The 13,033-nt window shown below is 39.5% G+C and overlaps 1 protein-coding gene across 4 annotated transcripts in view; it reads left to right on the top strand.

The window, feature by feature from the left end:
• The first annotated feature begins 5,891 nt into the window (after window positions 1-5,891).
• The window catches only part of LOC133638731 (cingulin-like protein 1), a 163,893-nt gene continuing 156,751 nt past the window's right edge, over window positions 5,892-13,033 (top strand). For all 4 annotated transcript variants that reach the window (XM_062031628.1, XM_062031625.1, XM_062031629.1 and 1 more), the window contains exon 1: window positions 5,892-6,028. The gene's annotated coding sequence lies outside the window, so the exon portion shown is untranslated. The remainder of the gene's footprint in view (window positions 6,029-13,033) is intronic.

Here is a 13,033-nt window from a genome sequence, read left to right as displayed (position 1 = left end):
AATATTTACAAGTTGAGGCAACTAATTGGTCTTCTTCAGAATACAATTATAAAAAGGATAGCTCAAGGAGTGTCTCAGTACTTTTGAGCATTCTGTGATTTTAGAAGGCACAGAAATTAAAGCAAGGATGTATGCTAGCCAAGTAGGGGCATTTATATATTTTATCACTTAGCAGGCAGCTACAGTTCCCACTTAACAAGTCTTCCAAAAACTGGAAGTGACACCATATTGTATGTGTCAGCCGCCAAAATAGGATATTAACATTCAGATTATTATTACTTATAAATCAAAAAATATAATAATAATAATAATAAAAATACCATAATATACAATATAACAATTAAAGGTGCATAGATTATCAATTTATAACCAAATAGTCCCCATCCATCCATCCATCCATCCCTCTTCTTCCGCTTATCCGAAGCCCAGACTTCCCTCTCCCCAGCCACTTCGTCCAGCTCTTCCCGGGGGATCCCGAGGCGTTCCCAGGCCAGCCGGGAGACATAGTCTTCCCAACGTGTCCTGGGTCTTCCCCGTGGCCTCCTACCGGTCGGACGTGCCCGAAACACCTCCCTAGGGAGGCGTTCGGGTGGCATCCTGACCATGTGGAGGAGCAGCGGCTTTACTTTGAGCACCTCCTGGATGGCAGAGCTTCTCACCCTATCTCTAAGGGAGAGCCCCGCCACCCCGCGGAGGAAACTCATTTCGGCCGCTTGTACCCGTGATCTTGTCCGTTTGGTCATAACTCAAAGCTCATGACCATAGCTGAGAATGGGAACGTAGATTGACCGGTAAATTAAGAGCTTTGCCTTCCGGCTCAGCTCCTTCTTCACCACAACGGATCGATACAGGGTCCGCATTACTGAAGACGGATCCGCCTGTTGATCTCACGATCCACTCTTTCCTCACTCGTGAACAAGACTCTGAGGTACTTGAACTCCTCCACTTGGGGCAAGATCTCCTCCCCAACCCAGAGATGGCACTCCACCCTTTTCCGGGCGAGAACCAAATTGTAGCCCCTAAATCATAATCGAATCGCGAGGTGCGCAAACTTCAATGTAATGACGTAAACCAGGACCTTTTCATCAGTTGCTAAAAAAACAAATAAACAAATAACTGCCAGGGACCTTTGTGTAATGTTCATATTGTTGTTACTCAGCCAGCGTTTGTGGGTCTGATGGACCCGTTGCATTTTGTGGCTTTTAATGCCTCACAATCAAACACTTTTATGTTAAAATACTGTACAGATGTTTACCTTATCCCAATAAACATCTGTTCAGTATTTTAACATAAAAGTGTTTGATTGTGAGGCATTAGAAGCCACAAAATGCAACGGGTCCATCAGACCCACAAACGCTGGCTTATCCCAATAAACATCTGTTCAATATTTTAACATAAATTGTTTGATTGTGAGGCATTAAAAGCCACACAATGCAACGGGTCCATCAGACCCACAAACGCTGGCTGAGTAACAACAATATGAACGTTGCATGGAAAATTTCTCTGCCAGTTTCTGCATCCCACAGGGATTCTTCTTTTGTGTTTCTGCACCTGCGGTTCCCACACAAGGTTGCAACATTGTTTGTCAACACTGTCTGCTCTCATTTTCTCGCACATTTGACCCTCTGATGTTCAGTGTACCTACACTCTGTCCTCCTTCTGTCTAAGCCTGCTGTGTGTGTGTGTGTGTGTGTGTGTGTGTGTGTGTGTGTGTGTGTGTGTGTGTGTGTGTGTGTGTGTGTGTGTGTGTGTGTGTGTGTGTGTGTGTGTGTGTGTGTGTGTGTGGGTGGGGGAGGGGGGGTGCGTGTGGTACACAGAACATCAATTTCCACACTTCTAGTAGCCCCGGGTCCACTGGACCCTGACATCTTATATGCAATAGAAATGTGTAGGGGGGGTGTATGGTGTGTGGTCATTAAATATGTATTCTGATATATGTTCTGTGAAGCGACTGGGATGCGAATCAGCACCTCCAAGTCCGAGTCCATGGTTCTCGCCCGGAAAAGGGTGGAGTGCCATCTCCGGGTTGGGGAGGAGACCCTGCCCCAAGTGGAGGAGTTCAAGTACCTAGGAGTCTTGTTCACGAGTGAGGGAAGAGTGGATCGTGAGATCGACAGGCGGATCGGGGCGGCGTCTTCAGTAATGCGGACGCTGTATCGATCCGTTGTGGTGAAGAAGGAGCTGAGCCGGAAGGCAAAGCTCTCAATTTACCGGTCTACGTTCCCATCCTCACCTATGGTCATGAGCTTTGGGTTATGACCGAAAGGACAAGATCACAGGTACAAGCGGCCAAAATGAGTTTCCTCCGCCGGGTGGCGGGGCTCTCCCTTGGAGATAGGGTGAGAAGCTCTGCCATCCGGGGGGAGCTCAAAGTAAAGCCGCTGCTCCTCCACATCGACAGGAGCCAGTTGAGGTGGTTCGGGCATTTTCTCAGGATGCCACCCTAGGGAGGTTTCTGGGGCACTTCCGACCGGCAGAAGGCCAAGGGTAAAACCCAGGACACGTTGGGAAGACTATGTCTCCCGGCTGGCCTGGGAACGCCTCGGGATCCCCCGGGAGAAGCTGGACGAAGTGGCCTGGGAGAGGGAAGTCTGGGCTTCCCTGCTTAGGCAGCTGCCCCCGCGACCCGATCTCGGATAAGCGGAAGAAAATGGATGGATGGATGGATGTGCTGGTCACCCTGCCTATTATTAGAAGTACTATATGACATTAAGCATTATATAACATTATAAGATATGTTATACTAAAGTAAATTGCTTTGTCGCCCAAACTGTATAACCATACTTGCCAACCCTCCCGATTTTCCAGGGAGACTCCCGAAAATCTCCCGGGGCAACAATTCTCCCGAATTTCTCCCGATTCGCACCCGGACAACAATATTGGGGGTGTGCCTTAAAGGCACTGCCTATAGCGTCCTCTACAACCTGTCATCACGTCCGCTTTTCTTCCATACAAACAGCTTGCCGGACCAGTCACATAATATATGCGTTTTTTTACACACACACAAGTGAATGCAAGGCATACTTGGTCAACAGCCATACAGGTCACACTAAGGGTGCCCGTATAAACAACTTTAACACTGTTACAAATATGCGCCATACTGTGAACCCACACCAAACAAGAATGACAAACACATTTTGGGAGAACATCCGCACCGTAACACAACATAAACACAACAGAACAAATACCCAGAACCCCTTGCAGCACTAACTCTTGCGGGACGCTACAATATACACCCCGGCTACCCCCTTCCGCCCCCACCTCAACCTCCTTATGCTCTCTCAGGGAGAGCATGTCCCAAATTCCAAGCTGCTGTTTTGAGGCATGTCAGAAAAAAAAAAGCACTTTGTGACTTCAATAATAAATATGGCAGTGCCATGTTGGCATTTTTTTCCATAACTTGAGTTGATTTATTTTGGAAAACCTTGTTACATTGTTTAATGCATCCAGCGGGGCATCACAACAAAATTAGGCATAATAATGTGTTAATTCCACGACTGTATGTATCGGTATCGGTTGATATCAGAATCGGTAATTAAGAGTTAGACAATATCGGGATATCGGCAAAAAAGACCTTATCGGACATCTCTAATTAGAAGTATTATGTGACATTAAGCATTATATAACATTATAAGATATGTTATACTCAAATACATTGCTTTGTCGCCTACTGCAGTGGTTCTCAAATGGGGGTATGCGTACCCCTAGGGGTACTTGAAGGTATGCCAAGGGGTACGTGAGATTTTTTTTAAAATGTCTGTCAAAAAGAACTGTGAAAAGAAATGCAACAATGCAATATTCAGTGTTGACAGCTACATTTTTTGTGGACATGTCCCATAAATATTGATGTTAAAGATTTATTTTTTTGTGAAGAAATGTTTAGAATTAAAGGCCTACTGAAAGCCACTACTACCGACCACGCAGTCTGATAGTTTATATATCAATGATGAAATCTTAACATTGAAACACATGCCAATACGGCCGGGTTAACTTATAAAGTGCAATTTTAAAATTCCCGCCACACTTCCGGTTGAAAAACTCCTTTGGATATGATTTATGCGCGTGACGTCACAAAATCCACGGAAGTGGTTGTACCCCATCGACCCGATACAAAAACCTCTTGTTTTCTTCGACAAAATTCCACAGTATTCTGGACATCTGTGTTGGTGAATCTTTTGCAATTTGTTTAATGAACAATGGAGGCTGCAAAGAAGAACGTTGTAGGTGGGATCGATCGGTGTATTAGCGGCTAAGTACAATACTTACAGCAACACAACAAGGACTACTTACTACGCCTAGCCGATGCTTGCCGCCAAACCCACGGATGAAGTCCTTCGTCGCGCCGTCGATCGCTGGAATGCAGGTGAGCACGTCTGTTGATGGGAAGATGAGGGCTGGCTGGCGTAGGTGGAGCGCTAATGTTTTTATCATAGTTCTGTGAGGTCCGGTTGCTAAGTTGCTAAATTAGCCTTAGCGTCGTTAGCAACAGCATTGTTAAGCCTTACCAGGCTGATAATTTTTAACCGTGTAGTTACATGTACATGGTTTAATAGTATTGTTGATCTTCTGTCTATCCTTCCAGTCAGGGTTTTATTTCTTTTGTTTCTATCTTCATTTGACAACGATGCTATCACGTTAGCTCAGTAGCTAAGTGTGTCACTGATGTATTGTCGTGGAGATAAAAGTCACTTTAAATGTCCATTTCGCGTGCTCGACTCTCATTTTCAAGAGGATATAGTATCCGAGGTGGTTTAAAATACAAATCCGTGATCCACAATAGAAAAAGGAGAGAGTGTGGAATCCAATGAGCCAGCTTGTACCTAAGTTACGGTCAGAGCGAAAAAAGATACGTCCATCACTGCCTCTCGAGTCCTTCACTGTAACGTTCCTCATCTACGAATCTTTCATCCTCGCTCAAATTAATGGGGTAATCGTCGCTTTGTCGCTCCGAATCTCTCGCTCCATTGTAAACAACGGGGAATTGTGAGGAATACTAGCTCCTGTGACGTCACGCTACTTCCGGTACAGGCAAGGCTTTTTTTTAATCAGCGAGCAAAAGTTGCGAACTTTATCGTCGATTTTCTCTACTAAATCCTTTCAGCAAAAATATGGCAATATCGCGAAATGATCAAGTATGACACATAGAATGGATCTGCTATTCCCGTTTAAATAAAAACAATTCATTTCAGTAGGCCTTTAAGTTCATGAATCCAGATGGATCTCTATTACAATCCCCAAAGAGGGCACTTTAAGTTGATGATTACTTCTATGTGTAGAAACCTTTATTTACAATTGAATCCCTTGTTTATTTTTCAAAAAGTTTTTAGTTATTCTTATATCTTTTTTTCCAAATAGTACAAGAAAGACCACAACAAATGAGCAATATTTTGCACTGTTATGCAATTTAATGAATCAGAAACTGATGACATAGTGCTGTATTTTACTTCTTTATCTTTTTTTTTCAACCAAAAATGCTTTGCTCTGATTAGGGGGTACTTGAATTAAAACAATGTTCACAGGGGGTACATCACTGAAAAAAGGTTGAGAACCACTGGCCTACTGTATAACAGAAATCTAAGATGGCGACGTTTTGTTAGGCTAGCGCTTAGCATATATTGACCTAAAATTGGTTGCTTTTAGCATCAACGGTATGTTGATAAAGTCAGTATTTTACCTTTATATTACGACAAAATGTATCAACGTGACTCCATCATCCTCTATTTCGTCTGTATGTCCCTGCTCCATGCACAAATTAAGACATAGAGGGGAGTTTAGTTTTGACAACCGGCTGTAGTCGACTCACTCTCATTAATCAACTTTCCCGCCACTCTTCCCTCCGGGCGGAGCGACACCTACTGCGCATGCGTCAAGTGACGTCACCACCCACCCAAGGAAGAAGGCACTTTTTTTACGCTGGCGGAATGCGGCAGGTGTAGCGTGGGAGCCACCCATCGAGGCGAACTCCTGTCAGGCGGAATAGTGCAGCCTGTCATTGTGCAGCAGCGCGCCGAAGAGGAACCACTAACTGGTAAGAAGATGTTTTTAAACTTTACTCTCTTTCAGGGCTTTTTAACCTGACAGCTGCGACGGTTCGGACTGGTTTTGACGTCACACGTGACTACAAACTTTCTAAGACGTTGTTTACACCTTGACTGCAAACAAAGTTCAACAAGTTCCAAAAAAAAAAAGTGACGCTAGAGACTGTAAACCAGGGGTCACCAACCTTTTTGAAACCAAGAGCTACTTCTTGGGTACTGATTAATGCGAAGTGCTACCAGTTTGATACACACTTAAATAAATTGCCAGAAATAGCCAATTTGCTCAATTTACCTTTAACTCTATGTTATTATTAATAATTACTGATATTTACACTTAATTGAACGGTTTAAAAGAGGATACAACACGAAAAAAATGACAATTACATTTTAAAAACATAGTTTATCTTCAATTTCGACTCTTTAAAATTAAAAAATCAACCGATAAAAAGAAGAGAAAAACTAGCTAATTCGAATCTTTTTGAAAAAATAAAAAAAATAATTTATTGAACATCATTAGTAATTTTTCCTGATTAAGATTAATTTTAGAATTTTGATGACATGATTTAAATAGGTTAAAATCCAATCTACACTTTGTTAGAATATATAACAAATTGGATCAAGCTATATTTGTAACAAAGACAAATCATTATTTCTTCTAGCTTTTCCAGAACAAAAATTTTAAAAGAAATTCAAAAGACTTTGAAATAAGATTTAAATTTGATTCTACAGATTTTCTAGATTTGCCAGAGTAATTTTTTTGAATTTTAATCATAATAAGTTTGAAGAAATATTTCACAAATATTCTTCGTCGAAAAAACAAATTAAAATGTATTTATTATTCTTTACAATAAAAAAAAAAAATTTAGTTGAATATTGATTTAAATTGTCAGGAAAGAAGAGGAAGGAATTTAAAAGGTAAAAAGGTATATGTGTTTAAAAATCCTAAAATCATTTTTAAGGTTGTATTTTTTCTCTAAAATTGTCTTTCTGAAAGTTATAAGAAGCAAAGTAAAAACAAAAAAGAATTTATTCAAGCAAGTGAAGACCAAGTCTTTAAAATATTTTCTTGGATTTTCAAATTCTATTTGAGTTTTGTTTTTCTTAGAATTAAAAATGTCGGGCAAAGCGAGACCAGCTTGCTAGTAAATAAATACAATTTAAAAATTAGAGGCAGCTCACTGGTAAGTGCTGCTATTTGAGCTATTTTTAGAACAGGCCAGCGGGCTACTCATCTGGTCCTTACGGGCCACCTGGTGCCCGCGGGCACCGCGTTGGTGACCCCTGCTGTAAACAGTTGAAAAAAAGTTAGTTATGTCGTCTCAAAGTTGATAACTGAACAAAACAATCGTCTACCATGAATTGATTAACGTGGACCCCGACTTAAACAAGTTGAAAAACTTATTGGGGGTGTTACCATTTAGTGGTCAATTGTACGGAGTATGTACTGTACTGTGCAATCTACTAATACAAATTTCAATCAATCAATCAATCAAGTGTAAATACTCTACAGCACTGGTGTCAAACTCAAGGCCCGGGGGCCAGATCTGGCCCGCGACATAATTTTATCGGGCCCGCAAACACCTGGAAAAGATATGTGTCAATAAAATGCTTAATATTTTCTCTCTAAATGTAATTGATTTTTTAAATTTTGACAGAAAAAGTAAATGTACTGCTTGAAATTGGATACATTTTAAACTTTAATAGTATCCAATATTGCAACAAATATTACAGCATATTATCATACTTTCCAAACTTGTTTTTGTCAAAATAAAAATACTTACCGTATTTTTCGGAGTATAAGTCGCTCCGGAGAAAAAAGTCGCCGAAAATGCATAATAAAGAAGGAAAAAAACATATAAGTAGCACAGGAGTATAAGTCGCATTTTTGGGGGAAATTTCTTTGATAAAAACCAACTCCAAGAATAGACATTTGAAAGGCAATTTAAAATAAATAAATAATAGTGAACAACAGGCTGAATAAGTGTACGTTATATGAGGCATAAATAACCAACTGAGAACTTGCCTGGTATGTTAACGTAACATATTATGGTAAGAGTCATTCAAATAACTATAACATATAGAACATGCTATACGTTTACCAAACAATCTGTCACTCCTAATCGCTAAATCCCATGAAATCTTATACGTCTAGTCTCTTACGTGAATGAGCTAAATAATATTATTTGATATTTTACGGTAATGTGTTAATAATTTCACACATAAGTCGCTCCTGAGTATAAGTTGCACCCCCGCCCAAACTATGAAAAAAACTGCGACTAATAGTCCAAAAAATACAGTAACTTAATAGCAAACTACCCATCAAGTTAATAAAAATGACAATACATTTTACGTTGTCCTTTACAGCATTTTACTGTAAATTGAAATGAACTAAAACATTTTTTTCAATAAAATTCTGTTGATCTGCCAGTTTTTGACTTTACAATCTACGATAATTGTTTTTACTGTAAATTGAAAGACAGTACATTTGTTTTTACGGCAGAACAACTGGCAGCTAAGATGCCAGAATGAAAAAAAAAAAACTTGTACTGTTTTTCCATTCACAATATAATGTTGTAAAAAAAAACACTGTACATTCAACACCAAAATTCTGGCAACTAAGCTGCCAGATTTTTCTGTAAACCCCCCCCCAAAAAACTGTTTTTCCATGTACCGTAAAATGCTGTAAAAAAACCCCAAAAAACCCCCACTATATTTTACAGTAACATTTTGTAAATGTAAAGATTTTACTGTAAAATCGACGGTCTACTTAAAACAATTTATATAATTAATAATGAAATCCAGAGGCAAATTCATACATTATTCGCTGTTACAAGCGGCCCTCTGATGGCAGCCATAACTGCCATGTGGCCCTCAATAAAAACGAGTTTGACATCCCTGCTCTACAGTAACTTATTATGCAGTACACCCTCACTGGCCTTGCTATTTTAAATGCATGTCAACATCTTTTACCAAAAATGTAAATATTGCTACTTGATTTTGCTGAGTGTATATTGGCCTTAAAGCAGGGGTGTCAAACGTACGGCTCGGGGGCCGGATCGGGCCCGCGAACAGGATTTATCCGGCCCGCAGGATGAGTTAGCTAAGTATAAAAATGTACCTGAAATTTGCAGATTTTTTAGGACTTCTACAGATCCCAAATGCAGGTACCAGAAGGTAAAAAAAAGTTGCTTTTGCATTATACTGCGAAACAAAACGCCAGATAATATGTCTTACCTTATACACACACCATAATAATACTTAGAGATGTCCGATAATGTCCAACTCTTAATTACCGATTCCGATATATACCGATACCGATATATACAGTCGTGAAATTAACACATTATTATGCCTAATTTTGTTGTGATGCCCCGCTGGATGCATTAAACAATGTAACAAGGTTTTCCAAAATAAATCAACTCAAGTTATGTGGAAAAAAATGCCAACATGGCACTGCCATATTTATTATTGAAGTCACAAAGTGCATTATTTTTTTTAACATGCCTCAAAACAGCAGCTTGGAATTTGGGACATGCTCATGCTCATGCATGAGGAGGTTGATGTGGGGGGGGGGGGGGGGGGGGTTGATGCGGGGGTGTATATTGTAGCGTCCTGGAAGAGTTAGTGCTGCAAGGGGTTCTGGGTATTTGTTCTGTTGTGTTTATGTTGTGTTACGGTGTGGATGTTCTCCCGAAATGTGTTTGTCATCCTTGTTTGGTGTGCGTTCACAGTGTGGCACATATTTGTAACACTGTTAAAGTTGTTTATACGGCCACCCTCAGTGTGACCTGTATGGCTGTTGACCAAGTATACGTTGCATTCACTTGTGTGTGTGTGAAAAGCCGTAGATATTATGTGATTGGGCCGGTTATTGGCGCTCTGTACTTCTCCCTACGTCCGTGTACCACTCCGTACAGTGGCGTTTTAAAAAGTCATAAATTTTACTTTTGGAAACCAATACCGATAATTTCCGATATTACATTTTAAAGCATTTATCGGCCAATAATATCGGCAGTCCGATATTTTCGGACATCTCTAATTAAAATCAAATTACAGAAAGTTATTTATGTAGTTTGATCATTTTCCTTGACTGATGTACTAATATCATGTAGTTTATTGTGTACATATGTAGCATCATCTACAAAGATACAAATAATTGCTATTGCGTCATGGAGTGGACACATTTAGAACAGCTGTTTCTTTTGTTGAAAAAATTCAGGTACATTTTTATACTTAGCTAACTCGAATAAAACCTGTTTGCGGGCCTGATGCGGCCCTGGGGCCGTACGTTTGTCACCCCTGATATATACTATTAACCGCAACAGTTAATTGTAAAAAAAAACCCAACAACATAATGATTTGTACAATTTCCGAATGTGCTTGTTCTGTTTTTAAACAAAGAAAACAATCTGAAGTTGTCTTTATTTTTAAGTTATCGTCCGGCCCACTTGGGAGTAGATTTTTCTCCATGTGGCCCCCGATCTAAAATGAGTTTGACACCCCCGGTGGAAATACTGTATAGTAACTTGTGTGAACACCTTATACCTCTCATGCAGTACACCCTCACTGTCCTTGCTATTTTAAATTAATGTCAACATCTGTATCCAAAATGCAAATAATGCTACTTCATTTTGCTGAATGTATATTGGCCTTAAAGCACGGGTGTCAAAGATAGAGCCCGAGGGCCGGGTCAGGCCCGCGAACAGGTTTTATCCGGCCCGCGGGATGAGTTAGCTAAGTATAAAAATGTACCTGAAATTTTTCAATGAAAGAAACTGCTGTTCTAAATGTGTCCACCGGATGTCGCAATAGCAATTATTTGTATCTTTGTAAATGATGCTACATATGTACAAAATAAACAACATGACGGAAAATGATCAAACTACATGAATAACATCCTGTAATTTGATTTTGATATATATTTTTTATCTTGATAGATTGAAAATTAACACCAATGAGTTGACTGATGAACATTATCACACATCACACTGCAACATTTACAAACAGCTGAGAAACAATAATCAAAATAAGTATGGTGCCAGTATGCTGTTTTTTCCCCCAATAAAATACTGGAAAGGATAGAAATGTAGTTTGTCTCTTTTATCCGAGTATTAATCGATTAATCGAAGTAATAATCGACAGATTAATCGATGATCAAAGTAGTTGTTAGTTGCAGCCCTAAACGCTATTAACCGCAACATGTTAGTGTAACTAAACAACAACATTATGATTTGTACAATTTCATAAATGTGCTTTCTCTATTTTTTAAACAAAGAAAACAATATGAAGTTGTCTTTATTTTTAAGTTATCGTGCCGTGATTTTACCTTTCCGGCCCACTTGGGAGTAGATTTTCCTCCATGTGGCCCCCTGAACTAAAATGAGTTTGACACCCCTGCCTTGAAGCAATCTTTTACAGTGCCATCAACCCTGCAAAGGTGATAGTGGTGTCATTAGCACTATAGTGATCAGATAGTAGAATGTTGCACCATGTGTTTGATCAATGTTGTAGATCACATTAGTTAGTTGTTTCTTTTTAGCAAGATACTCAGCAGACCGTCCCTTTCTTAAAAAAATATGTCTTGTTCTATTGTTTTCTCAGTGCTCCACACTATGTTGAGTCAAAGGGCGAGCCTGACTGTACTCTGCTCTGTGCACCGATAAGACAAAAAAAAAAGTCTTTATCTTAACCTCAGCTGTGTGGATGTCCTTTACTTAAGCTGCACGTGAAACAACACATATCTTGGGTAAAAAACACTGGGGTAGATGAATAACAAATATCATAAATTATATGTATATTTGAGCCAACCCAGAGAAAATATTTCTTGTGAGGCACTCAAAACATGTTGTTATTTTGTGATGTTATGTCATTTTCATTTATTATGCGGCCCCCAACCAACTGTTACTGTTATTCTTGAGAATAAGTGCAACATACCGTATTTTCCAGAGCATAGGGCGCACCGGATTATAAGGCGCATTAAAGGAGTCATATTATTATTATTTTTTTCTAAATGGAAAACACTTCCTTGTGGTCTACATAACATGTGATCGTGGTTCTTTGGTCAAAATGTTGCATGGATTATGTTTTACAGATCATTTTGAAGCCGCTTTCTGACAGTCGTTTCCAGATTCACCGTTTTGTGGGCGGTCTTATTTACGTGGCTCACCTTCGACAGCGTCTTCTCCCCGTCATCTTTGTTTTAGCGGTGTAGTTTGGAGTTGTTTCCTCATTCGCAAACAACAACACAGGAAATGTGTCCCGTGAAAAAACGTTCGACTGGAATTTTAATAACTAAAGTTCCTTGGGTAAATAATGTAAACTCACTACACCGGTATGTTTTAGCGCTTTCATGGCGAGTTTACTGACAGATCAGCAGGTACCAGAAGTTAAAAAAAAGTTGCTTATGCATAATATTGCGAAACAAAACGCCAGATCATATGTCTTACCTTATACACACACCATAATAATACTCGTATGTTTAATGCGCCGACAATTATTCAAGCGGTGCGGCTTCATAGCTTACCAAAGTTGTAGTAAAACATTTTGATATATTTTTGAGCGCCGTGTGTAATGTTTTACATTTTCAATGGAACATTTAAAATGTTGGTGGTGTTTACTTGAGACATATTGCCATCATAGTGTTGTCTTCACATATCTCTTATGTCTGACTGCTATCTGCTGGTCACACTTATCATTACACCATGTACCAAATAAAATACCTTCGAGGTGCGTAAGCTCAACTAAACTTATTCCTAACATTAGACGCACCGGCTTATAAGGCGCACTGTCCAGTTTTGAGAAGAAAAAACAGGATTTTAAGTGTGCCTTATTGTCCGGAAAATACAGTACTTTTTTTTTTAATGTTATTAAGTCACAGTTTTAATGTAAAACATGGCATTTGTGCAAGGTAAACAAGAAAATGATGACACTAAAAATACCTCCCTACCTCAACTACTACTATTGATACTACTTCTAATTATCGCAACAGCAGCAAT

This window comes from Entelurus aequoreus, linkage group LG21, assembly GCF_033978785.1.
Source record: "Entelurus aequoreus isolate RoL-2023_Sb linkage group LG21, RoL_Eaeq_v1.1, whole genome shotgun sequence".
Lineage (NCBI taxonomy): Eukaryota > Metazoa > Chordata > Actinopteri > Syngnathiformes > Syngnathidae > Entelurus > Entelurus aequoreus.
The sequence above is the reverse complement of the archived record's forward strand: the minus strand, read 5'-3'. Positions and strand labels throughout refer to the sequence as shown.